Genomic DNA, 27,764 nt, shown 5'->3' with positions numbered 1-27,764 from the left:
ATTAAAAGCAGTGCAGAAACCGAACGCCACCTGTTTACGTGCTGGCGACGCGAAAAAAACAAAAACAAAACAAAAACTGTTTTTCGGAACACAACAAAATATTTGAAATGCACTGCAACGTTGGGACTATTAAAGAGACAAAAAATGGGAAATGAAATAATTAAGTAGTGATGTCAGGCATTTTGATGGTCTATTTTCTACGTATCTGTTAGGAAATGACAACGTAATAAGATGCACCTTAGCTACCGCACGGCGATTCACCCGTGCGTTCGGCTGCTGGCGTTCCGAACCGAGATAAATACTTCACGCACAACTTCCACTTACGGTACATACACCACTTCTATTACACATAACACCCAGCTAAACAGCAAGCATGGTGCGCAAGCAAGGTATGCGTCAGCGATCAGTAGAAGGACGCAATGTTGAATGTTCTCGATGTTGTACGATAATGTTCTCGAGTGCGTTATGAATTGAACCTGAACACCGACTGCGGAGCTAGCGCAAACGGTCAAGATTCACCAAGTGTCCAAGCAAATGGCATCTCGCACGAAGTCACTGCGCTAATGTAACTATGTTTACAGCTCCGGACCTAGCGAACACACCCGGCCGTGACACAAAAAGAGAACGATGAAGCCACGGAGAGAGTTCGCGAGCACATGGCAACATTCGCCGCACGTTTCATTAGTTACACCGCTTACCGCGCAGTCGATTCATAACTGTCGACGACTCGAAATCACTTCGGATATCCTGTTGAGGAAACACGCACACACATATTGCAGTTTCGCCGAGCGTAACGCGGCATAGAGGCGAAAAGATCGTTCACTTCTCAACACACGCTACCAACGCGCCGGACGGTCTGGAAGGGGAATGGCCGCCGCTGCCCAAAGTTGCCCGCGCGCAGCCTACCTTTGCGGTACTCGATATTTTCCAGTGACTCTACAACCTTCGAGCTCTTCGCGCCCTCTCGCCAGTAATGACGAAAACACGCTGAAGTGCCACCGATCTCCGAGTATCGCCTACGGTAAGTGGTGTATATAAATAGCTCGCCGTTAGTATGTTGATGAACGTTCCCGTCTGTGGCCGAGTCGGTTCGCGCCGCGCTCTCCGGACCGAGTGGTCATATATATAGGTTCGACTACCGGCAACGGAACTTTTTCTTCTAGTTTATTTATTTGCCATCTGTTAGTGTATATTTACAACGTCATATCCGTGACGGAAATACGTCCGTGGAGCCGCGATGGACCCTGGTAGAAAACACTTTCATGTTAAAGGGACCGACAATTGGACAGAACTTGTGATTAGATCTTGGTAGAAATGAAAAGACCGTGAAATATAGTGACAGATTCTAGCATCTCTTTCGCGTTGAGTAGGACTTATATTTTTAATTCGTGCTTAAAAGTAACAAAAACCGGCATGTCGCGCAGCCTAGCGCAAGAGCCTTGAAGCAGGATTGTGAAGACGGTCATTTTGCTGTACGTAGTCTTATGCTGTGATGCGCGCCGTATATGGTCCTCAAAGTTAAAGTATGTATATTATCTATTCCCGCTCTGTTCTGTGTTGCCTACGTGGTAAAAGGAGTTGCACGGTGAGAAGCGGCGCTGCCTTCGGGGCTGCCAGTGGCCATGTAGAGCCACGGCGCAGGCGTGCGGAGTGCACGCATGCGCAGCTAACCGCCGCGCTCGAACACAAACTGCTCTCGCGCTCACTGTTTGCAGCCTGGGTTGTCACTTGTGTTTAATACTTCATTTTCGCCTAAGATGGAAAAATTCTGATTACAAATGTTTCACGGCGTTTTCCACGTTACAGTTCCGTGATTAGACACTCTCACTGGTAAGCTTTCCGTTGCACCAAATAAAATGGGCACCTTAAAAATTGGTTGTCGACCCCTTTAAAAAAAAAGCTAGGACACATTATGACTAGGCATTTGTAGGTTCGGCAAGCCAACATCCACTGACGCCGCCCCGCTATCTGTACGATGCTTCTACGGTAGTACGCAGTCTACGGTTTGTGGCCATTTTCAGGACACTTTTTGGTGCGCTGTAGCTGTTAGTGTCGCCTTCGTCTCAATCTAGCATCAACATGTGCCCGATGAACTAAGTTTACGCGTTGTACACGCCATGCCAGTCAGAGGCTAGAAATTACTGCTTTAGCGTAATGTCGTAAAGACATATATGTCTTTTTAATGAGCCTTTCCTTTATGCGAGTAGTCTCCAAGATGGTCACGTGATATGATGGTGTAACACGATGGTCCTTGTTACTTTCCTTGGTCCGTGTTTGCTGCTCGCGTTTAGTGCGATTGACAAAAAACTCTGATGTCACTGGTGGAGCTGCGCTTCTGTATACTTACGGCACGCAGTGTCATAGACAGAACTAATTTTTATTTTGCACATAAGACTTGAGAAATTCTGAGCGCCTCAAAAAGCAGTACCGCGAGGCATAACCTTGTGCGGCGCCATCGTGAATGAAATGGAAAAAGGTGGCGTTGCGTAAAGTTTTCTTTGTGCACGATGTTATAAGCATCCCCGAGGCAGGCCTTCATACCGCTCAGCGCCAAAATCGAAAAGTCTGAGTAAAATCCTTTGCTGTCAAAAACACAAGCGCTCTCCACTCGAACAAAAGTGCGGGCGTGCCGCGAACAAGAATGCAAAGACACACAAATAAGAACTTTCATATCCTTAAATGGCTGCTTTAGCACATTTTCTTGCTCTCTCCCTCTTTTCTCTGTGTCCTTGTGCTTGTATGTATACAAATCAAATAAATAAATAAATAAATAAATAAATTCTTACGCGAAATAATTCCAGCACTGTCGCAATCGCGCATCATATTTACTTGTTTCGTACAAGATGTCGTGTTGCCGAACAAACATTCCTGTGTGTTTCAGGCTCTTGTGCATATTTTGTCGTTTAATATTTAGCGTTTGTATTCTTTACTTGTACGATATATTAGTCTCGTACGAAGGTCAGGCTGTTTGTTGGGATCAGTTCACGAGGTGGCTGGAATGAGTAGCAGCCCAGCAGAGTTGGCTGCTGGGAACAAAGTGTGAGCTAACGTTGCCATTTGAATGGAGGTCTTTCCAATATCTCATATATGAGCGATTTCTGAAGGGGATTTGACGTCAGGTTTTACAGTTTTACGTCTTCGCGAGCGTTTGTTTTATATCGCCATGCTCCTTCATTGCCGTCGAACTCTTGATTACGATAGCCCGTACGTTCCGTTCGTCTTCTTTCGCGGCGAGTTTGGGTGACACGCCTTAGCGCAATTATTTTTTCGCTCCTTGTCTTAACCTCTTGTGTGTTTTTTTTTTTCTTTTTGCGAAAGTGAATCCATTGCACGGTACACCGGAATGCTTGGATACAGCTCACACTTGACTGAAGTCGCCGCCGCCGGGATGGAATTAAGTCACGACCTTGCACTCAGCAGCGCACTGTCATAGCTAATACTGGTTAACTACGACGGATCATCCCAAAAAGTGCACGCATCCTGCTCTGTGCACGTGGCCTTTACAACGAGTCGAAGCGCTCGGGGCCGCGCGTTCGATACGCCATCTGTCGGCGGCCCGCTCATCCAGGCCGGCAGCGCCGCCAGCCGCGAGCGAAAGCAGCAGGCGGCCCTCGGTTCGCGCATCCCCGCTGGGCCACCCGGTGTTTGCGCTCTTCCGGCGGACTACGCGAACGCTCGCCGAGCCCCGCTCCCATGGAATCCGCACGTCGGGCGTCCGGCGCCTGGGCCCCGGCTCTGCTCTCGATTACGTTCGCCCTGATGGTCAACGCTGCCCCGAGCGAGCACGGTGAGCGCGGCAGCTGTGTCAACCCTTCTCTTCTGCTTTCTCCACATATCTCGTTTGTGTTTCTCTACTCAACTGAAAACTTTCAGTAGACTTCTTATAGAAAAGTATAAAAACTCTACTGAAAGAGCCCCGGAGCTTCGCTCGGAGTACCAGGCGCCGGCTGACAGGAGGGGCAACGCGCTTGCGTTGGACTTTTCCCAGTGAACACTTTGTCAGTTCAAGAAACGCTTAGCGCGCGACAGTTAATTTTTTTTAGCAGAGCCCATCCGCTCCTGGCTTTCGGAGTGGTAGAGCGTTTCTGAATAGGGAATATGTGTGCTTGTTTACTGATTGATTGCTGAAATGTTACTACCATCTACGGTACATGTTGCCGTCGAGCTTAAATCGGTCACAATGGTCAGCTACTAGCAACTTTTCTGTGCTAGCTTGACGTCAAGCCAATTTTATCATTAAATATGCACTTCTATCGAGCAGTTTAAGAAATTAGAAAACTATCAGCCGCCCTCGTGTATTTTGCGGAAGCAAGCACGAGTTTTTTTTTGCAAGCATTATAAGACGAGGACTAGGGCGTGCTTTTTGAATTAGTACGACGCAAACATGTTTTCTTGTGATATCAAATAGAATTTAAGACTTACGAAAACTCACCTTTAATTTCAATACAACGTTGTTATACGTACTTTAAGTAATGCGCAGCAGGATCAGTGAGGAGTTCAAACGACCACGGGGACTGAATAAGGAGGAAAAAAGAGACGGTCATGAAGAAAACAGGGATAATAACAATACAGGCACTGTAAAATGAACTTGACTATACGTACGAAAATTTGGAAAGAGTTTATATGGAGTTTTAAGGCATAATGCCACGCTCTACAGGCGATAAAGGACGAGGACAAAGTATTCAATATTGCTCAAAGCCTACTGAATAGTAATCGAATAATCGAAGAGAACAAGCCGCAGTTTTCTTTCTATGTCTGGTTGCATAAGAAGCACTTCACAAGCAGTCAAATACACACAATAAACGATTACGCCGCAAACATGCTCAAAAGAAAAGCTTGTTCGCGAGAAAGCTCATGTCCTGGGAAAGTACTGGAACAAACTTGTAGGTTTTTCTTCGGCAATACGCGAAAAATAAAGTGAGAAAATAAATAAAATTTTGTTTGGAAGGAGCGCTGTCGGTCGCGGAGCTCGTAGGGTAAAGTGGATGCACGGAAAGAACAAGGTAACCTCTCCCTTGCTTGGTTGTCGGCGTACTGCACGTCAATCTTTTTTCATTTTTTTTTTCACGCAATACGAGGCGATTTGTGAAACCTGCTGTATTTTTCTTGGACTATCATTTTCGGTCAGCTTGTTTGTTACGCCTTGCCTGCAAGCAGGTATAACGCTCACGCAAAATAGCAGCAAAAAATTCACGCTATCATTTCGGCAGAGAGGTGCACCACAGACAAACATCATTGGGCAAGCCGGACATTATGTCGTGTGTACATTATTGTATGTATATTTATATTATATTAGTCGAACTTTACGGATGCAAACGCCCGCGTCCTCTTTTTTCGAATGTCTTGTTTGTTATGACCATTAGCAGGATAAGTACCAGGTCAGAGAAAATTATCCAGCGCCACACATATGAACCAATTTTTGCGTAACTACTCTTATTAAAAAAAAAAAAAAACTTGGACAATGTCGAGGTCGAACTGCGGAAAAAATTCTCCAGAATTCGTATACGTTTTACCTCCCGAACACTCAAGTCCACACGGCGAGAACTAAATCGCTTCTTAGCATCCGTAGGTGCGCTGTAATAATCGCATTAAAGGCGATTGCTGTTGTATAGCAACACTGCTAAGATGTTCATGCCTGACACTTCGAGGCAACCTATCTTGAACTTTCCTGGTGCCTTTACTTCGCAATCGCCGATGTGGATGGAACGAGAAAAATGAAAGAAAAAAAAAACTTTAGCGAAGCCTTCATTATCATTATTCCAGATTTGAAAGACAGGCTAAAAGCTGGCTTATTATGTCTAGCTTACTTTGGTGAATTGCGGTCTCTCGAGACGAAAGCAGGGGAATATAAGGGATCCTTTTTATTTGTTAGACACAACGTTAATGAGAACTAGCAAACAAGTTGTCTTTTCGTCCACTTTAGGTTCTTCACATTTATATCTTAATTGCTACAAAGAACATCCATTATACTTTCCTTGGCTTGATTATCTGTTGGTTCTCATCATCGTGGTCTCTTGTTACGTCACAAAATATTACACAATGTTTATTACGGGTAGGAGTGCGACGACCTTTGAGTTCTCCATAGCGTTTAACAGAGAACGCGGGTGGTAGTGGAGCAAATTAAATCATAATGAGCAGCGTGAACTGCCCCAGCAACGACACTTCGCTCTTATCTGAATATCACATAATAAAGCATTAATCTTCGAAATATTTTGTAGCGACAATATAGAGAGAACGGTCGATAAAACCAGTAAAACTGGCAACCAATCATTAAGGATGCGCTCCTGGTGTAGCAGGGCACAGCTAAACATGCTTCGCCTGCTTTCCAACTTAATTTTGCGAAGTGCTTTGTATAATCGCCGCTGACAATTGATACATTTACGCATCGTAAAAGAAAATTGTTACAAAAGGTTAGGTTTTACTTGCTGCAGCCCTCGTTCGGACGAACGTAATGAATGCCGCCGTGAATTAATAATTATATTTGCCCTCCATATGGTGCGCACGGTAAACGCAAAAGTGAGAGTGCAGGACACAGCCAGGTGAGTGCGGTTTTATCAGTGTGTTCATTGTTCCGAACATCGCGCTTTCGGGGTCACATTTGCATTTACGCCAGATTTTGTGCTTCTATGGATTATTTATTGGGTATGACTCTCACATATGGCACATTTTTTTTTCTTTTTCTTCTTCTACTTGCTTCTGCAACTTAAATAACGAAATGCTTCATTGAGGTCTCGCAATTTACTTCGGAAATGCTCCCTCGAATAAACCACCGCTGATTATAATGGCGTACCGAGAAACATTATTAATTTGTAGCTACGCAGCGTCTTCTCTCTTCTCTCAACGCTTATATGCAAGATAAATAATGTGTCTACTTCAAGGACGGAAAGTTACCGCGCTGTTCCATGAACGCTTCTTTGCGTATACTACGTCTTTAGTGGTTTCGACTCGGGGTTGAAACATCGATACCCAAAATAATAATAACTGGTGATCTCTGGGAGAATTCATTTCATCGTGCTCGCTTATGAAGCCACAATTCGAAAATAATGAGAACGAAAGCACCTTCAACGATTATTTCCTATGACCCAGTGTCTGAAGGGTGCGTCCTTTATCTTTTCTTTCATTCTCTCTAACAAAGGAGTTTCAAGCGTGATTATCAGAAGATCTTAGAGTGTACGATTATCTGTAGTGTCAGTTGCTATTCCGCACATGAAACTACCCTGTAATTAAAAGAAAGGGTTGCATGAAGATCTTCAGCACGGTATCCTAAAAAGAGAAGAGAAGCTTGGAGGCCTGATGCGATGAGAAATTGTTAAACAAGTAATGCCGCTGGAGCGGACGTTTCGACAAGGGCGCTTATCCGGCTCGTCGAAACTGCAGCTGCATTCCTTGTTCGACTATACCTTTCATGAATGCCCGCCACGGTGGTCCAGTGCTTATGGTGCTCGACTGCATGCTGACCCGCAGGTCGCGCGATCGAATCTCGGCAGCCGCGGCCGCATTTTCGATGGAGGCGAAAATGCTTGAGGCCCGTGTACTTAGATTTAGGCAGACGTTAAAGAACCTCAGGTGGTCGAAATTTCTGGGGCCCTCCACTACGGCGTCTCTCATAATCATATCGTGGTTTTGGGACGTAAAACCCCAACAATTATTATTATATTACTTTTATTCAATGTAGACTGTCCTAGTAGGATGTTGTTTTATTTTTTTTCGTATATTTATTGTTTAGACAAGATTTTGTTTTGCAGAAATCACGTTCCTTTCCGCTTGTACGCAGCTTCACAATTTAATGAACAGAAACTGATAGCGACAACCATATGAAATCCATCACTTCGGTTGCATTCTATGAAAAAAAGGCTTCATGCGTCGGAAGGAGTCGAGTGATAGCGATGTTACATCACCGACCCGTTATCGACATTTTACGCCATAACGCACGCACTAATATAGTATATGTAGTTAACGTCATGGCTGAATTCTCATAGCGGCAGTACAATACTGTATTGTATTACTTCTCGAGCTTTTTGTAAGCAGCTACACTTAATAAATTATGCTTTGAGTGATGGCCACCTCTGAACATTCCTCTATCTTCTTCCCTACACCGTTGTGCAGCTCTTCGGCTTCGCTTCTCAGTGATGGCTTCCGCTGGGCGCCTTGGTTCGCCTTTAGAGTTCGGTCTCGTGTGCTTAGGCTTTTAGCGCGCCATACCGTGTAATGGCTCGCCACTTTTGCCTTGTTTGCCAGGAGTTGCGACTTTACGAGCGCCCCTTGAGATCGCCGCTCCCTATGCGGCTCGCAACGCCTTTTTTTTTTCGGCTCGTTCACGCCAACGATTCGCAGAGTTCACGTGATCAAGTGTGTCCCAAATCTACCGCTCTCAAGCGGTATAGCTTTCGTCTGAGAGGCAAAGTTTTTGGCGAATCGCGCGAATCGCTGCCTGCTTCATCTTTCATTCGCGCACTTGCAATCACAGCGCTGCACTGCAGGACCTGCCAGCGGCGGTGCACTACGACCTGTATGACGTCGGTATGCGTTGCGAGTAACTTTTTGTGATAATGACGGGGGACGAGCTGACGTGTTTAGAATAACAGAGAGCTGAGGTAGTTGGTAAGTATTCATTCTAAAAAAGACAGGGCGTGCAAACACGGACACTGACGTGGTCGGCACTGAGCTGACGTGGTCGGCACTGATCGCGAGACAATTGTCGCTGTGGCAGCTAGCGGGCATGTGGCGTTCAGCGGTGTGTACGCTGGTCGGTGTTAATCTATAGCTTTAGGCGCTGTTTGCAGGGTGACGGGTTATTCCATTCGGCTCCTCCCTGCTCGACCCGGCGCGCTTTCGATGACCTGGTACCGAGCGTCTGAATTCCGGCTTCCGCAGAACCACGACAGCGTCGAGCACCTTTTTTTTTTTCAAATAAAATTAAAGCGCCAGTTTTCAAGAGCTTTAGAATGAACTGAAAAGACCAGTCTGGAAAAGTAAAACGAAGGCGAAAGCGAATACTGTTCGTATAGTAGCGGAAACAAATAAGCATTAAAGGGGCGGAATTCACAAATAGCTTTTTTTTTGTTTTAAGTGAGCATTGTCATTGTCTGGAATCATAGATTGGCTGGAATTCATTCTTACCAATATAATTCTAGCATAAGCGATTTTGTGAATGACATGGGCCTAGAATTTCATCGTCCTTAGCAAAAATAGCAGTGGTATAGCAGCGGTATATATATATATATATATATATATATATATATATATATATATATATGGTATGTCCGAAAAGTAATGTCAGTGGGCAGATTACAAAAAATTATAGATCAGATTGTTACCACACATTCAAAGGTTTTGAATTAGGCTCGACCTACATCGATACATCGCTTCCAGCATGATTTCCATCCGTTGACTGTGTCACAGTAGGCCTCTTCCGGAATGTCGTTTAGCGCCTTGGCGCAATCTCCTTTTCATGGGATGTTTTACACTCCGACAAACCATCATCACCACAGGCTGTCTTTATGATAGGAAAAGTTTACCCTGTGGTCTTGTCGAGATTCAATCAAAGGTTGGTGCCAATCCTTTCGCCTGTGTTCCAATGATCGCAGTACTACGGCTTGCACGGCAAATGAAAACGAGTTTCACCGTAAAGTTTGACCTTACTCCTCAGATGGTCACAGACTACTGAGCGACCGTGCGTGCATAAGAGCACTTAGCCTTCCACCAATCCCAACCTTCCCTGGCACGCTACGGCATACAATCACTTCACAATATAATCATTGACATTACTGTTCGGACAAACCATATATATATATATATATATATATATATATATATATATGGGGGGGGGGTGAGAAATGGAAGCTGTATACAATGTCATTTCCAGGCGCAAGAGCAGCTTTCCTACCTTCAATTATCTTCATTGTGAAAGCGGAAAAGCTTATGCCGATAGTTACGTCCGACGCGATGAGCAAAAACACAATTAAGCATAAATATAACAAAGTTCTCCAGTACCGCACGTCGCCATGTTATCAATAAGGCTAATAAAATTTGGGCGTTGATTGGACGTGCTTTGTTCTTCCTGTTTTGATCTGTCAATCCGTTGCTGTCGAGCACTTGCACGGCCATATCGTTGGGGCTGGTTCGCATAGGTGTACGTTTAATTTGCGCAACCACTGTTTCATTGTCTTGCCGTTCCTTCAACTCACGTGATATAGGGAAGAGGGGCCAATAGAAAGAGATTGGTCTTCGTTCCTGAAGACAGGAGGGCTCCCTGAGATTATAGTTCTTCGACACTTGCAGCACGCATCGGTAAACACAGAAATTAAGAAAGGCTAAGTTTCACTATGAGGTTATTTTGCCATTGATGGATTCATTGCTGGATCCCCGTAGTAAATGAGGCGTTGAGGAAATAAGAGAATGGCTGCAAAGGGAAAAAGAGCAGGGCACCAGCCGGACCGGGAATATTTGACACCCAAGAAAAGTTCCGCACGATTGGGCCTTGCTTCTGTGAAGGTATTCGTGAAATTTGCGCGAGTGCCACGGACGCTTGCTGGAGTGTTGGTTCAGCAATGCGATTTTTAATTTGCCCGAATTCGAACTCCCGAGTAACATTATATTTCGACATACGACATATATATTGGGCTTCTTTGTATTCACCCTTCCCGGCGTTATACTGCGGATTACCAGATATGTGAGAAAGCATATATGCGTGCTAACGCTGAAAAGTCATATTTTATTTTTCTCGCTGTAGTTGTTGTAATTTGCATATGAACCAGGCTTATCTACATGTATTAAAATATCGGTTTTTATCCAGCAAGCAAGATCATTTTCCTGAACGTTTGTTCATCTTTAAATCTTCCCCACCCTGTTCCCATGTCTAAGGTAGCAAACCGGTTTTCCTAAACTGGTTAACCTCCCTGCCTTTCCTTCTCTACAATTTCTTCTCTTCTCTCTTCCAAAACGTGATATCATTTATTTTTATTTTATTTTATTTATTTAGTACATACTGCCAATCCCTTCAGGGATTATTGCAGGAAGGACACAAACTATAAATGTATAAAGGAAAAGACAAAGGAAAAAATCATGCAATGTAACATAACTGTTTTTTTCCTGTTTTTTTGTGCGTGAATGGTAATGTAAAGATCAATACGAAAATTCACATATGCGAAACATCTATACACAACTGTGAAATCTAGCTGTATAATGCTGACACATCATATCATATCAATGTAATTGCAATTATACAATCATAGTCACTCATAATTACGTAAGCTTTACAAAACAAAAACATTCTAACGTTAGTAAGTGGACTGTGGTTATCGGGATAAATACTAATAGTAATATACATCACTAAGGAAAGGTGCGAAATATTTGTAGTTTTATGTTTGTGCATCATGTAAGTAATTTTCAAGTAGTGAAAGAAAGGCAGTTATGGAGGAGGTATTGGTAATAGCGGAAGGTAAGCCGTTCCACTGTCGTATGGTTAGCGGGAAGAAAGAGTATTTAAAACAATTTGTACGAAAGCGATATTCATTTAGGGTGTATGAGTGCTTTAGTCGAGTTGTTCTTGTGTCTGAAATAGAGATGTACTTAGAACTATTAACATTTAACTTGTTATGAATTAATTGATGAAGCAGTTTCAATCGGGCGAGCGCAGCGCGGTTTTCAATTGTGAGTAATCCAGCCGATTTGATTAAAGCACTTGGAGAGTCTGTGAGTTGATATTTATTGAATATGAATCTTATCGCTTTTCTTTGCTCTCCCTCTATAATGGTAATTAATTTATTAGTCGATGGAAACCATGCTGGGGTAGCATATTCTAATACTGATCTGACGAGTGTATTATAAGCTAGTAACTTAGTCTCACGGGGCGCTTGACGAAGGCGTCGCTTAAGAAAAAAGAGCCGCTTAAGTGCAGTTGAGGTAATATTATTGACATGGCAATCCTATCTAAGGTCAGACGTTATTGTTAGTCCAAGGTACTTGTGCTGAGAGACTACTGTTACCGGGTCATCGTTTATGACATAAGGAAACTCCTGTACGTGTTGTTTTCTTGTTATTCGCAAAAGAACTGTTTTTTTAACATTCAGGCTCATTTGCCAGTTAGCACACCATGCGGAAACTGTCCTCAATGCATTATTTAAGGTTTCATGGTCGACTGGAGAAGTAATTTCTTTGTAGAGTATACAGTCGTCAGCAAAAAGTCTTATGTTGACAAGGATGTCGGTGGGTAAATCATTGATGAAAATGAGAAATAGTGCTGGAGCCAAAACGCTACCTTGAGGAACTCCGGAGGTGACATGAGTAAGTTTAGAACTGGTGTGGTTAATTTGCACAAATTGCGTCCGGTTAGATAGGTAGTTCTTTATCCATCCACTAACGGGCCCCTTGCCTAATGTGTGTTCAAATTTTAGTATTAGTTTTTGATGTGATACGCGATCAAAGGCCTTTGAAAAATCAAGAAAAATAAGGTCTGTCTGGTTTTGTTGATCAATACTACCCGAGATGTCATGTATAAGTTCAACAAGTTGAGTGACTGTGGATGATCCCTGTCGGAACCCATGCTGCGCTGGCGATAGAATGCTATTCTGCTCGAGGTAAGTATTTATATGTTTGAGGATGATGTGTTCAAGTAGTTTGCATGAAGTGCTAGTAAGGGAGATGGGCCTGAAGTTAGAAGGTTCGGTTTTATTTCCTGACTTGTGGACTGGGATAATTTTTGCGATCTTCCAATCACTTGGTAGAGCACAAGTTGTTAAAGATTTTTGATAGATGATTGTTAGATAATGGGATATCTGCTCAGCATATCTTTTAAGGAAGGCGTTTGGAATTTTGTCTGGTCCGGGGCTTTTTTTGCTGTCTAGTTTCAGTAGCAGGTTAAACACACCACTTCTGGTTATGTTCAGAGGTGCTAAAGCTATGTTAGGGGAAGTTTTAAAGCTCGGTAGGTGACCATCATCTGCTGTAAAAACGGAATGAAAGTAGTCATTCAGTACATTAGCTCTGTTTTCATCTTCCCGTGCAGACTCAGCACTGGGGTTGCCTTTTGGCAAAAGGTAATTCCAGAATTTTTGCGGAGAGGACTTCAAGAAGTTAGTGAGGGTGTTACGAAAGTAATTATCTTTAGCTGCTTTTACCTTTGCTTTCATGGTTTTTATGGCTAGTGTGAGCCTGTTTGTGTGAGTTGTCTGGGAATTTGTTTTCAAGTATTTTCTTAGCCTTTTCACCTTTCTTTTTTCGTGAATGATGTCACGTGTAATCCAAGGATTACGTCTGTTCTTCTTTTTTGTACGAGAGGGCACATATGTATGAATGCAGTGCAGTACGACTGATTTGAATTTTTGCCAGATAATCTCTACGGTACTATCGGGAGCGTCGGCGAGTTGTTCAAAAGCACCTAGTTCGTAAAGAAGATAGTCGAGTATGCTGTTATCATCTGCCTTGTTGAAATCGGAGTAAGTGGTGATTTGTTTTTACGGTAAACAGGCATCGTGTAGAGGGAGGGAGCATAAGCTAATTTCGTGGTCTGACATGCCATCGATTAGTTCAATTTTTGCATCGCCTGCTGGAAAGTGGTCACTCAGGAATACCAAGTCAAGAATGTTAGAACTTGTTGCGTCTGTGCGCGTAGGTTCTGTCACGATTTGACACAGATTAAATGCGAGCATCAAGTCTATAAGCATATCAGAGCATGCGCTTCTGCTTTCCATGGTGTGCCAATTTATATCTGGTAGGTTAAAATCGCCAAGTACGATTAGCCTAGATCCAAACACGTGTTTGTGCATGTACGCATACAATGAACGCATCACCTCGATATCAGCAGAAGGGCTTCGATATACGTAGCCGACAACAATTGGGTGAGGATTAAGAAGAAGTCTACAAAAAACCGCTTCCACGCCTTCTGCAATCGGTAGAATAGTGAAGGGAATTTTCTTCTTTATGAAAATGGCTACGCCCCCGCCTCGAGTTGGTCTGTCTTTGCGTACTACTGCATAATTTGGTGGCGTTATTTCGAAATCTTGAACATCTCTTGTCAGCCACGTTTCAGTCACCGCTACGAAGTCAGGCTCAATGCTGAGAAGCAAGGTTTCAAGCGATGTTAGTTTTGGTAGTATACTGCGAGCATTCAAATTGAGGAAACTTATTTCTGGGTTGAATTTAGGCGGTGAGACCGCAGTGCGCGTCTTTCTGGTTCTCCGTTTTTTTTTAGCACCAGGCATGTCAGTCATGTTTTCAACGAGGGTTACCTTATTACTCTGAGCATCCCATCGGTAGGTGGAACCATTAATACGAAGTTTATCGAAAGCAAGAGAGACTTTAGCTCCAGACTGTTTCCTTGTTTTTGCGAAGTTCCACAGCTCTTTTCGAATGGCACGCACTCGAGGTGAAAAATCCTCCCCGATGGAAAAGTTAGACCCTTTGAGCTTGTTACAGTTTTTTAGAACCTTTGTTTTATCACGGAAGTCAAGTAACTTCATTATGATGGGCCTTGTTTTCCCAGGTGCAGGTTTTCCCAGTCGGTGAATTCGTTCTATTGAAACTGGTTGGAGCTTCAGAGTGTCTTTAACAATTTTGTCGTTAATTATTTCTTCAAGAGAGTGGTCGTTCTCGCCTTTTTCTTCTGGCACACCGTAAATAATTAGGTTGGATCGCCTCGTTCTGTTTTCTAGGTCGTCTATCTTTAGTTTCAGTGAACATACTACTTTTTGTAAGTGTGCGACCTGGTCAGCACACGTCGAAATTGCACTGTCTAGGGATGTCAGTTTTTCTAGCTTTTCTTCGATGGAGTTTAGCCGGTTTTCCTTAATGTCCTTAAGGTCATCAGCAATTTGCTGTATTTGTTTTGCTAGTTGGGACATATCAGGACCAGGGTTAATCTCAACATCTCCCGACAAGAGCAATAATTCCTTGAAATACAACGCCAAGTCACATAGAGCCGGGCATAGCAGCCTAGGGCACGGCAGCACAACCAAGCAAAGATTATTCGAGCGGAAGGAAATACCAAAACGTTTCCTCACCTGCACGATATAAAGGAATGGATTATTCCACATGTCTGCAGTGCCACCGTGCCCTATGACGAGCTCGAGACGATTCTTTGCTTTTGTAGTGGTCCGGTATGCCGGCAGCGCCACCGTCGCGTCGAAGAATCTGGCGTCACAGAAGACAGTAGAAGCGCCGTGCTCCGGTCGCCAGTTGCCTCCGCCAAGGATCGGCCACGCAGTCGGTCCGTTAGGCAGAAGCGTGATGATCGTTTCCGAAGCTGGGCTACTTCCTTTCCAAGTTGTTGGTATCAGCACCAGTGTGCCGATAAGCTGCACGATATAAAGGAATGGATTATTCCACATGTGTGCAGTGCCACCGTGCCCTATGACGAGCTCGAGACGATTCTTTGCTTTTGTAGTGGTCCGGTATGCCGGCAGCGCCACCGTCGCGTCGAAGAATCTGGCGTCACAGAAGACAGTAGAAGCGCCGTGCTCCGGTCGCCAGTTGCCTCCGCCAAGGATCGGCCACGCAGTCGGTCCGTTAGGCAGAAGCGTGATGATCGTTTCCGAAGCTGGGCTACTTCCTTTCCAAGTTGTTGGTATCAGCACCAGTGTGCCGATAAGCTGCACGATATAAAGGAATGGATTATTCCACATGTCTGCAGTGCCACCGTGCCCTATGACGAGCTCGAGACGATTCTTTGCTTTTGTAGTGGTCCGGTATGCCCTTTTTGTTTGTATGTTCCCTTTTTGAAGTCTAGTGGAAATAAAGCAGCTTCATGCTCATATTTACGACGACGTTCTTGCAAAGGCAGTGCTCGAGAACATAAACGGCCATGTTTGGAAAGTTGTACGCGATCGAATGATAATCCAGGCGCAGGCAGCAAGCCACTCTCACATGCGCGGGAAAATTTGAGAATTGGGTTGATGAGTTCCAAATCCGTACGTTGTATGCGCTGAGCTTCGGGCGCCTGCATTTGTGCTCACTCAGTCACTGTCACCATCGTGTAGTTTCCGCACTCGTCCACCTTTCGAATTGCAAGAGTCCGTGTGAAATCGGGCGTACTTCATCATCTGCGAGGCGCTAAACCCTCTAACGTCCTCTAGTGTGGCGTGGCATCATCACGAAAGTGTTCCCTTTCCATCATCTCAATATATTTCTACAAGTTAAGCAAAACTTACTAACGACCAAAGCTTAGAAGTAACTAACTTTTTGTGTTTCCTGCGCATCTAGCCACTACGAGCTAATGCGCTTAGCGACACGAAAACTGTGTATACCTCACATTTCAGTATGGGGATTGCTGGTTCAGAGCAACATATCTGCTGACTGAGAATGTAGAGGTTAAGCTAGACTGATTGGGAGGGTATATACCGTTACTGAAGTGACATTCATAAAGATGCGTGTCCCGCGCACTGTTACGAGTAACAGAGTTGAACATTCGAGAAGTGTTACAGTAGTGCATGCACTGATTGGAATGCCGCGTATGGTTTTGCTTGACAATCGCTCATAAAACATGCGGCTGGGATTTGGAGAATTATCGTTGCGCGAAACATGGGGCAAATAGTTACACAGCGCGAGACACAGACGCGTGTTTATAGTTGGCGGGGCGCGTGCGTTCGTGGCGAAATTCGTGAGCGGAAAGTCGTGACGTTACCATCATCACGTACGGTGTATGGTTGCATACGTGGAGATAACTTTATTGGGTCGCTCAACGGCGATTGAGGTCGATCAAGGATTTGGCGGATGCTGGAGATAGTGCGGATGTGAACCGCGCTTTACTAGTTAGACCGACCAAGCAGGTGACCAAGACAGGAGGTATATTGAGGTTAATAAACTGTGCTCATTGTCACATTCCTTGGGCTGAGAATATGCAAGTGCGGTTTGTCGTTTTACTGCTTAGAGCAACCCGCGCATCTGTGGTAGGGCTGTGCGAATAGTGAAATTTTATCTCGAATCGAATTCAAATCGAATATTGCCGAATAGTGGGCAGAAATATCGAATATCGAATACGAAAGATGCCATTGAAAATTGCGGAGAAAGAACAAAGAAATTAAATCTGCTCATGTCCTTGAGCACATAATGCGGTGGCGGTGAGTGACTGCTACCGAAAGGCTACAAATTGTCGTGCAGAAACAGAAGCTGTTCGACATGACCTGGCTTCAGGCTCTCTCGCCGTGATGTTACGGTGTTTAGGGCTCATCTGACAAGGGTACTGCTGTAGTTTATTGTCATGGGTGCTCCGGGCCCAAAATTTTCGGGCACCGTTCACAGGAGCATTTTAACTGCGCGCCGGAACGATGGGAGTTTCTGAACGAGTGGTGCTGTGCGGCAGTGGCAACTGCACAGAGTGAAGAAGTTTTCACAATTGAAGCCAATCACCGAGGGTTTCGCGGGGCAGAGTCGGCACGTTTTACCACGCTTGCGGCGTACGCGACCGAACTATGCAAGTAGTCTGCGCGTTCGTTTCAGAAGCGAAGTTGTGAAGGGCTTGACGGGTTTCTCATGTGTCTTTTTTTTACGTGCGAAAATGACGTAATCTCTGTTAAAATACGCTGCGCTCGCTTTTGAACCAGGATATTAGTGAAAGTCTTCACGAAAGGCGTACTTTAACGATGTTAGCGTTCGTTTTAGCCACCCCACCCTAACAAGTTGCACCATCGGCCTTTGTCACGTTTTAGATATTCGTCCTGTCTAATTATCGAAACTCGAATGCTAGCTATTCGAAAGTTGAATCAAATTATTCGATTCGGTGTTATTCGATTCGAAACTCGAATATTCGCTCATCCCTAATCCGTGGAGTTACAATTTAGATGTGGCAACATATAAATTTATTCGAGCGTTACTTTTATGAGGTTTTTAGGGGATTTTAATATGTACCGCGTGTCCCTGCGTGTTTATATATATATATATATATATATATATATATATATATATATATATATATATATATATATATATATATATATATATATATATATATATATACACCCACGCATAGAAGCGGAGGGTTCGTGCTGACATTTTCAGACGCTCGCCCGCGAACGGTGTGAAGCAATAGAACAGCTCACTTTTTACTTATTATTGTCATAGTCAGCTCGATTATGGCCACAGAATCTATCGCACGAACTTTGTTTATTTAGATTGAAGGTGTATTATCCTAAAAGGCATATCAGATATCTCTCAGAAAAAAAAGAAAAAAAAAAACAGGAAACACTGCTCAGAAACGCGCTATTCTCACAGGAACATATAAAAAACGTCCTGGTCACTCGTTCTAAGTTTGCAGATGCGCCTATTGTTTACTTCGAGTCTTTTTTGAAAGGTCAATGTTGTTGCTGCAGAACGCAGCGTAGCTCACTAGATGTACAAAATTTGATGCGGCAGTATCTGGAAAATCCGAGCGCCCTTTCTAAGCACATTTTAGTTTTCTATAACAGCAATCGCTATGGTATCAACAAGACAGTTGCTCGGCATCAGGTTACAAGCTTTCTTTGTTGCGCCCCATGTGCTGCGGTTGCGGAGACCTCAAACGTATCTAAAATTTAAAGATACTCGAAAAGTTGTGGGATACCGTGATATGCAGTGAATTGCATTTGTTTCGAGAACATTATTAATGACATTTCATATTAATCATCATCAGCAACAGCAGCAGCCTGAATGCGCCCGCTGTGGGGCAAAGGCCCATGTTTGGCTAATTAACCCGGTCATGTGTTCACTACGGCCACGTTATCCCCGCTAACTTCTTAATCTCATCTGCCCACCTAACCTTTTGCCTCCCCTTCGCGCGCTTGCCTTCTCTTGGAATCTAGTCTGTTACTCTCAATGACCTTCGCGCCACATACTCTGCCCATGCCCATTTTTCATTCTTGATTTCAACCAAGATGTCCTCAACACCCGTCTGTTCCCTGACCTAATCTGCTCTCTTCTTGTCCCTTAAGGTTGCGCCTATCATTTTTCCTTCCACGGCTCACTGCGTCGTCCTCAATTTAGTTTGAACCCTTTTCGTCAGCCTCCAGGTTTCTGCCACGTAGGTAAAAACGTATGCGGTAAAAACCCAATGACATTTATATCGGCATGTTTGCGAATATCTGTACAACTACATTATGTCTCCATCCGGTGTGCCACCTTGTTGCATTTTGAAAAATTCCTGAATCGCTGGAGCCGACGTTTCGACAAAGGACTTGTTCAAGGCTGCAGAAGAAGTCAAGACCGCTTGTCCAAACCTCGGCTCCAGCGACAACCCGTGTTCACGAATTTTCCATCTCTTCAAGCTTCCATCTTTCCCCTGAACTTCTGCCTTTTTTGTTGCGCTTTGAACATTGGTGGTCCAAAAGTTTCCGTAATGATATGCCCCGTGTACACGGCGTACTTCTTCAGTGCCAAGAAAATTTTCCGAAGGTATAAGCAGCAGAAATGAATTGCTCGGCCCGTATTGATAAAAAAATGTCTCATACGCTAGAACTTTTCGTAAAAGAAAATTTCATACAATCCTGATGCTGGATTAGTGCAGCAGAGGTTGGCCAATGGCAGAGCTCACTTACAAGCTTAAAGCTTTGCGAATATGGCCCCTGATTTTTCGAAGACATATTGCTGGCTCGTGATGTCAGAAAAGGAGGCATATGCAGGTTAACGCAGTCTGGGAGTGCCTACAAAACAGAAAGAGAAGATGGAAGTGCTTATAAACCAATGAGAAATGAAATTTTCTGCGTAACTCTGTCGGAACTTTCGTGTTGAGGAAAATTCGAACTAATTCTGAGAAACTTACTAATGAACAAACTAATTACAAAAATATTAGAAAGACAGAGAAACAGACTTGTCGTAGAGAAAAACCGCAGCATCCTTCAGTGGGCCTTGGGTGTGAGTGGAGTCCGCAGCTCTGAAGTCGATGAACTGCAGCCGAAATTGTTTCTTCGGGGTGACCAATCTTCTCTTATTAAGACAACGAAGCACCCACAATACAATATAATGGTGACCATACTTAATAATCCAAAGGGCCGCCGTTTCTTACTTGAATGGGGATTTGAAGTTTTACTTCAAATTACGCTCAAATAGATTTGTGCAATTTGGGATTCAAAGCATCTAGTAATTGCTGCTATGATTAACAACAGCGGAAGCTCCAATGCAGTTGACTTCGACGTAATACGAAGCATTTTGCGAATCGTTGCAACACTAGGCGAATACGCGTTTCCAGCTGGTGGAGTCCATCGGTCCATGGCCAAATGCAAAGGCGATATGCGTCTCGAAGCGGTGCCTTTAACACGTGGAATTCTTATTGGCTTATCTGGAGAAGCTAAGTAAAATGCTGCCATAAAGTCAATAACGCCGAAGGCGACAACAGAGGTGGAGGCACAGGGTTTGGAACGAACGCTGAAGCCGGAAACCACTTTCTCGCGATTCTGGCAGCCTTTCGACAGGATAAATGGTCTGTCACCGTTTGTTTTAAAGCAGCCATTTTACTTTGAGTGCTTGGGTATAGTTCTTTGATGAAGCTTCGTTGGATTCACGACGGTTCGAACAGTTAAGAAGAGTAACCTTACAATCTTCCGCGAAATGAGTTTCATCATGACGACCGCACACTGACTGCTTCTTTCATGTGACACTTCTCTCAAGAGGAACGAGTTTCAGCCGGGATTTCGAATCGTAGTGGCTTCGGTACGAAAGGCCGAACCAAATAACCCACCTTTACATGCTAAGGTGGCGGGCCGCCCTTCACCTTCGCAGACTATCTTCGAACTACGAGAGTTGCCCAGCTTGACTCGAATATACTCTAGTACTGCTCGCTATTAGGCTAGTTGGCGCATGCTGGGCTATTGTTGGGCATGCTGGGCTATTGTTGGGCATGTTGGGCATGTTGGCGCACGTATAGACAGGATGGGCGCATGGAGCGCCCATCCTGTCTATACGTTCTTTTGTGTTCCTGCGTGATCGTGTTCTTGGCGACAAGTATACTATTTATGTCGACAAGAATATTTAAGTTTGAGCATGGCATTAAATCATCTATGTCGTAGATAACATCCATGACGTCGTTAGCGCCCACTGAAATATAGGAGGGCATCTTGTTTCTGTCACAGTGTGTACAGTGCGACCGCATGCGCAACCTAAACCAGCATGACGTTCTCACTCGTATTAACCCTGACGTAGGTAATTTTATTTAGCACCAGGCCCTCCAGGAGCACCGAAACAGATTGCCTGTTAAGGTGCGTCATGTTGCTGTTGAATACATCATGAGCAAAGGCGTCAGTTTCAATTTCGGGCCAAATTAGAGATAAGTACGCTATCAGTGAGCCGGGCTAGGGTTGGGGTCGATCAACTTTATACATTGAGAGTGATCAATAGGGAGGCCAGTGGTGGCGGCGCATGCCGCGCACATTTATGGTGAATGCACGAGTTGTGACGGCAAACCGTGAACGCTGTTAAACCGCGCCAAGCGTCCGAACCAGTTTGCGTGCAAGCACACACCTCCGGCTTCAGACGATTTTTACGAGCTGATGGTTGTAGTGCTACCGCAGTATGAAAGGATGACATTAATCGCTGGCCTCCGTTGCGCTTCTTAATTGAATGTGCTGGATGACTGAGAGGTAGACATCTTTTGTTTCTTCGTCTTAAGGCTGATTACAAGATTGAATGCTTCGTGGTGAGACTCCCTGCTACTGAGTTAGTAGACATGGGTGTCCCCGCAGTCATAGTCGCTGTAACAGTTTCTTTATGGACGTAGCGGGCGCTGCTGTCACTGAACCGGTAGACTTCTGAGGCGGTTCAAGTCCACTGTCAACGAACAGGAACGCATTGTTCGAGAGGTGCAAGTATAATTTCGCACAAAGGCAAGAAATAATCAAAGTTGTTTCTGTTCCTGTTGCTGTCTCACTAAAGGGCTTGTTCTTCCTGGCAGACCCTTCGCACTTGTTCTTGCAGTGACTTTAATATCGAAATAAAAACAAAAAAAAAATGGACGAAAAAACAACGGGCCTAGGACGTGCTACGAACCCACTTTTTCGTATAACGCGTGCGACAGTGTTTACTTAACCACTTTCTCGTGCATCTATATGTATTGGATCTTTTGTATCTAACATCCTGGGAGTGTTAACTTGCGCCACCACTCGCGACCATGGAGGCGTACGTGGAGTATCCTGTCTACCGCAGGGGTCACGTAGTACGTGAACGATTTGAGGCTAATGCGCGCTGATTAATGGACACTCGTATGCTACCTGAAGGCATCAAAGGCAGGAGTTCACATCCTCGCTATGCTATGCACAAAAACAGTGGAACAGATACCCTCTATATTACTGTTATTGACAGTCATTGTAACAAGTACAAATATTCTTCTATAAATTCCTGAAAGTACAGCTATTATTTCTTCTTTAGTAAAATAATCTGTCTTGAAACTTTAAGTTCAACGCTTTCACAACAGTTGGAATTTTACGGATAAGGGCCCTTCACGACCTTGAGTACGAAGACGCGGTTTAAAGCAGAAGTAAGGTATTTGCTGGTGTGTTCTCTAGACGAACATAAGCAGTCTGTCGACCAGTACCCAGATTTACAGTTCCCACGAGGTAAAATGGATGGGTATTGCGAACTTTAAACGGTTCCTATTCATTAATTGCGTTCTGCACCGTTCTTATGCTGTACTGTGTCCAAGGAAGAACAAGAAAGAGCTTTATTTATAAAGTCCAGCGAAGTTGATTCGGGGTCGGCATCAACCCCGGCCTAGGCATCGGCCGCGAGCTTGCACTAAGCCGCGCAAAGCTGGATACAGCGAAACCGAACGATTCTGAAGACTAATATGGTTGCTCCTAAGTTGTTTCCTGGCCTTAGCTAGGTGATGCAGGTTGTTTCTAGGTTGCTTCTAGGTCGTTGCTAAGCTTTAGCTAGGCGATCCTAGGTTGTTTCTATGTTGATTCTCAGCGCACAGAGGTTCGGATGTCAAAACTCCGGAGACGAGAAAAGATTTTTTTAAATACCGACAACAACGTAGAGCCCTTTTCTACGCATGATATCCTTCGTGAAATGTACTGTGGAGTAATAATATTGTTCTTTTGCTACTGATGAAGCATCGTACCCTTATTTATACAGCTCCAATAGGATCAGTTATTTAGAATTATTACTGGACAGCTCCAATCTGATTTTATGCAGATATGCTATATGCACAGTAAAATGGGCCAAATGCAGCACGCCGGACGAAACGGCGAAGTCTTATGTTCACCATCGCAGGAAATACTTGGAATGCTTGTTTCAAGATAAAGTGATGCCAACAGACACTCTGTGCCATCCCATTAACTTACGCTGCTATGTCGCAGATTGAAGGAGTTTCCACGAGGACATAGTATTTATTCTATCCGCACGTGCATGCAGTGAGGTCGCGCGTCAATGCTATTGTAGAAACAATCGCGTTAACACTGCCGCTTTATTGTTGGGATGAGCTCCTCTAACATGACCATCGTGTACATGTCCGCTGCGCACGCACACGCGCATGCGCACACGCACATGCACCCCTATTAACAGCGGCGCTGTTTAAGCCAGCCGTAAAAACTTTGGTGTCCGCAGAAAACCACAGCTGGGTGTGCGCCACAGGAATTGGGCAAGCCCCACTACCGAGTACATCAGGTGCGAGTCTTAAACGAAAACTCTGCTCGGCGAAGTGGAGCATGGGAAACACGTGAAAGAGAGGGAGAGCGAGAAAAAGCGAAAGAAAGAAATGGAGAATAGATAGAGAGAAAGAGAATAAAGACATAAAAAGATAGAAAGGCAGAGAAAGACATATAAAGAAAGAGACACAAAAGAGAGAGAGAGAAAAAAGCAGAGAGCAAGACCGAAAGAGAAAGCAAGAGAGAAATAAAAAGAAACAAAGAAAGAGAGAAAAAAGCAGACAAAGAGAAAGAAAGGGAAGAAAGCGAAATAAAGGTAGAAAGAGCGAGAAAGAGAAAGAAATGGATGCATAGAGAAAGGAAGAAATAGAAAGCAACAGGAACAAAAAACAAATGCAAGAAACAGAGGAAAGAAAAAAAGAAAGAAATACAAAATAAAGAGAAGCAAGGACGGCCACGCAGCTCCGCTCTTCCTTCAGGCTTGGCACCACTAGTGCGAAGCTACCGTAATTTTTTTAGAGAGTTTCATTAAGGCTGCGACGTCAACAGCGCTTTTTTAGTGGCGCATAACGCACAAGTGGTGCTTTGCCATGGGCCAAGAATATGCCGCAGGTTTTGAGCACTTCTCCCGATGAAGGTGTAATGACGTGTTAAAAGACTGTCTCTCTCATGCGTTTCGGCTGCAGTCACACAGAACACGTTGCAGGCCTTCCGAGGCGTAACAGCGAGCCAGACAGTTTAATCTTCCACTTGAAGTAGTTCGTATAAGGGACGTTTAATCTGATGCGGTGCAGGCATGTTTCATATTGTCTGTTAAGATCTTAAGGCATGCAGAAATCGCACGATGGATCAATTTTGTATAGAGGTCCATAATGGTGACTTGCATCTGTCCAGAGGGTCGCTGGAAGCGCCAAGCGTGTGCTGATACGAGTGTCGCCGCGTCTTTTCTCGAGAAAGGTACCTCGACCATTTCTCTCGAGGCGTCGAGTCCGGCCTGGACTTTGCCTTTTATGCCGCAGTGGGCTGGTATCCATTGCAGAACAATGGTGTGATGCACATCGTACAGTTCGTCACAGTATATATACATGTGAGCATGTTAATAATTGAAACTAGAGAACGTAACCGGGATGGGCTCCAGAAAATGAGCACGATACCATCTTTAGGTGGCCACAGAGTCATTATGCATTACTGGCAAAAACCTCTCTGACAAGGCTGCCCGGTTTGCCGACAGAGGCACTCGCACTACTTCAATTCAACTGGTGAGGATGGGCGCTGGAAGAGAAATTTATTTGCTTTTAAATAAACAAAAGCACAACGGCACAACGGCACAACAGTTATGTGTAGCTTCCTGAGCCTATCTGATTATCGCTTACATACCCAGGGCCATTTGTTGCGTCTGTAAGGGCCAATGAGCTTTTCTCGCCGGGATGCAACACTGTTCAACCACGTATCACTTTGTGTAGCACTTACGAAATCGTATTTCTTCGCTCTTGAAATGTCTGGCACTCAAATGCAGTACGACACCCGTAGGTTCCAAGAAACTACCGAACACCTGCGCGTACTTGCCCTTAACAACAGATGTAACACACGACTATAGCGACCGCGCTAAGCCGACTGAAATTTAGAAGAATATTCACCGGGACTAAAATTCTTCGAACACTAGCCACATCCATCAGTATAGCTCATACAGTTAAGTCTTGCGCTATTGCAGTTATGCAATTCACCACCCTCTTCGGCTGTGCACCCTACTTTGAGCGTGCATGCAGCGCTTTCGTTCATATGGTTAACACCGATAGTACGGGCCATTCTAACTGAACAAAGAGCCCGTCGTTCAAGAACCTAGCGGGAAGCCTCAAGGCACCGAAATCCAGAGACCTTAGTTTCCGCCTTTGGATGTCTTTGTGTGTGCGGGGGGAGGGGGGGGGGGGGGGGAGGGAGAATCAAATGTTTGTGTGCTATGCGGCTGTAACAATACCATCCCATACATCTCATTCTATTCCATTGGTCAATGTGAGCAGAAATGAATTATCTGCTTTTGCAACGGAGATTACAATGGCAGCACAGAAAGATGGATAAAGTATGTATTGTGGCGTCTTTTTTCGCCGTCGTTTACTGCACAAGGAAGAATTACAGCCGAAAATTATTACGACCATTTTACGCCTTCTTTTCTGTAGGCAATAACGTTACATAATTTTTTTCTCTCTGTTCCTGTGCCATGAATGCTAGCTGACCGGATTACCTTCTGATTATCAGCTTTCTTTAGCCCTCATAACTTTTGCAGAATACGTCTTGAAAGATCTGCGTTTTTTGTGTTGTTATAACAATATACTTTCGAGTTTTTGCTGCTGTTTGCTGCTTCCGCAAACCCCTTTCACTTTGTTATAATTACATAAAAAGATAAAAAAAAGTAAGAATTTTAGCATTTTATAATACGTAAATAAAATAGAACACCTGACACATTAAAACCAGAAGTAACCTATCTGAAATTTTTCGCTGATACAATTTCTGTTGATGTCTTAGTTTCACTGGTCTCAGAAGCACAAGTACACAAGCTGCAATGCATCCAATATTTCACTCAAAATATGAGCGTGTTCAGAGAAGCCTTCAAGTGTTTTTATTGCTTTGTGATGTTCTTTTGTTGGTGACATCAGTAATAGCACGCTGGCAAGGTCTGACATCTCATCACGCTCATACACTCTAAAGGCATTACTTAGTATCCTAAAGCTCCTAGTAGAATCGTGGAGGGAGATTATTACATACTTGGTTATAAAACTTACGACAACGCACTACAAGCACCACCGTTGCGCGTGTATATTGCAGGCTTAACGATAGCTTTTATTCAGGCGCTCATGTGGAAAATAATCTCTAACTGACTGTAAGTGAAAGTTATTAACCTAATATGTATGAATAGTGTTGTCGTTTCCAGAAAATCAATTATTCAGAACAGTAGCAACATGTATAATTCAAAAGTAATAGTGTACTTCCACCCTGTCCATTCCGGCTACTAAAACGCCGCCATGCAGTCATGTTCATGAGACGTTAGATATGTTGCTTCAATATCTCGACATACGTTTTCGTACTGCAAGCTGTGCAATGCGTCTGTGTGTCCTAGCTGCAGTGTAGAAATGGTGGAGTGAGGGAATTTTGTATATCGTGACTGGACCGGCTAGTGCGATGGATTTAAGCGTGGACAAAAAACAAACCGAAATCCAGGGAACGGCCTTCCTTTCAAGAGCGTTAAAACCACTCCAAAAAACAAGGCAATACGGGCCAAATGGGATTTCTTAAACCTGACGACGTAAACAAGAAATGATGTGTAAAGGAAAACAAAAAATAAGGGGGCTTAGGGAGCGGCCGTAAGGTTGTTTAGGAAAACGACGCGATGTACATATTCTACAGAATTGTTTAATGGCTTTGACCGCTGTCGCTCATTTTCTTTTGTCTAGTCGTTTGTTTTGTCTTCGCATTTACGAAGCATTATTCTGATGTCCTTGTCTTCTTCTTTGGTGTTGATGGCGAACGGTCCAGCTAGTGGTCCTCTTGTTTGAAGCAAGCAGTAATTCTTTCCCCGCGCATCAAGCGAGGGATTAGTAAGGCCCAGTGGTGGCCGCAGAAAGCTCTCCGAGCAGCACGCAGAGCTAAGGGAGTCTGGAACGAGCGTCACTGCGTGGTGCGACGAGCTGGTGGATGCAGAGGGTCCCGAATGAGGCTGCCATAATGATGCGGCCTGGACTTCGGCCTGTGCGACGTGGCCTGGTCCGACCACACGCAACGCTGGCTTTGTCCCACGCTTCGTCTGCTTCGCTGCATTCTCGTTCGATGTCGTCGCGAGCGTCTGGATTGCGCCGCTCAGGTCCAGACAGCGGACCCAACTTGCATATGCCAGCTAATTATAACTAAAATGATTGCTGCTCACAAACGCGTGCTCATTCAAGCACGCCCAGGGGAAGAAAGAGGTTCTGAGAGAAAAAAAATATATAATGATCATAAGGGAAGTGGAAGAATAAAAGAAGAGACAAAATGACTGGGGACTTGACGACCCGCCAGGAAATGAAATTTCGCTGTGTTGAGCAAATGCTCGAAATCATCTTTCAAGCCACGTTTGTTTATTGCTGTCGCGAGATTTTCAGTTCTGTACTGATGGTGCGGTGCTCTGCAGTATCTTTTCACTGACGTTGTTACAGTTGGATACTTTGTAGCTGCAAGCCGAGCGTTTCGAAA

At 44.3% G+C, this 27,764-nt stretch overlaps 1 long non-coding RNA gene across 1 annotated transcript in view; it reads right to left on the bottom strand.

Moving 5' to 3' along the window:
- The window catches only part of LOC119406494 (uncharacterized), a 66,125-nt gene extending 40,867 nt beyond the window's left edge, over nucleotides 1-25,258 (bottom strand). The window contains exons 1-2 of the long non-coding RNA XR_005186566.2: nucleotides 24,921-25,258; nucleotides 4,433-4,514 (exon numbers count right to left, since the gene is read on the bottom strand). This is a non-coding gene — a long non-coding RNA (uncharacterized LOC119406494). The remainder of the gene's footprint in view (nucleotides 1-4,432; nucleotides 4,515-24,920) is intronic.
- Nucleotides 25,259-27,764: the final 2,506 nt, after the last annotated feature.

This window comes from Rhipicephalus sanguineus, chromosome 1, assembly GCF_013339695.2.
Source record: "Rhipicephalus sanguineus isolate Rsan-2018 chromosome 1, BIME_Rsan_1.4, whole genome shotgun sequence".
NCBI classification, from domain to species: Eukaryota; Metazoa; Arthropoda; class Arachnida; order Ixodida; family Ixodidae; genus Rhipicephalus; species Rhipicephalus sanguineus.
This window is presented reverse-complemented; position numbering and strand designations above follow the sequence as displayed.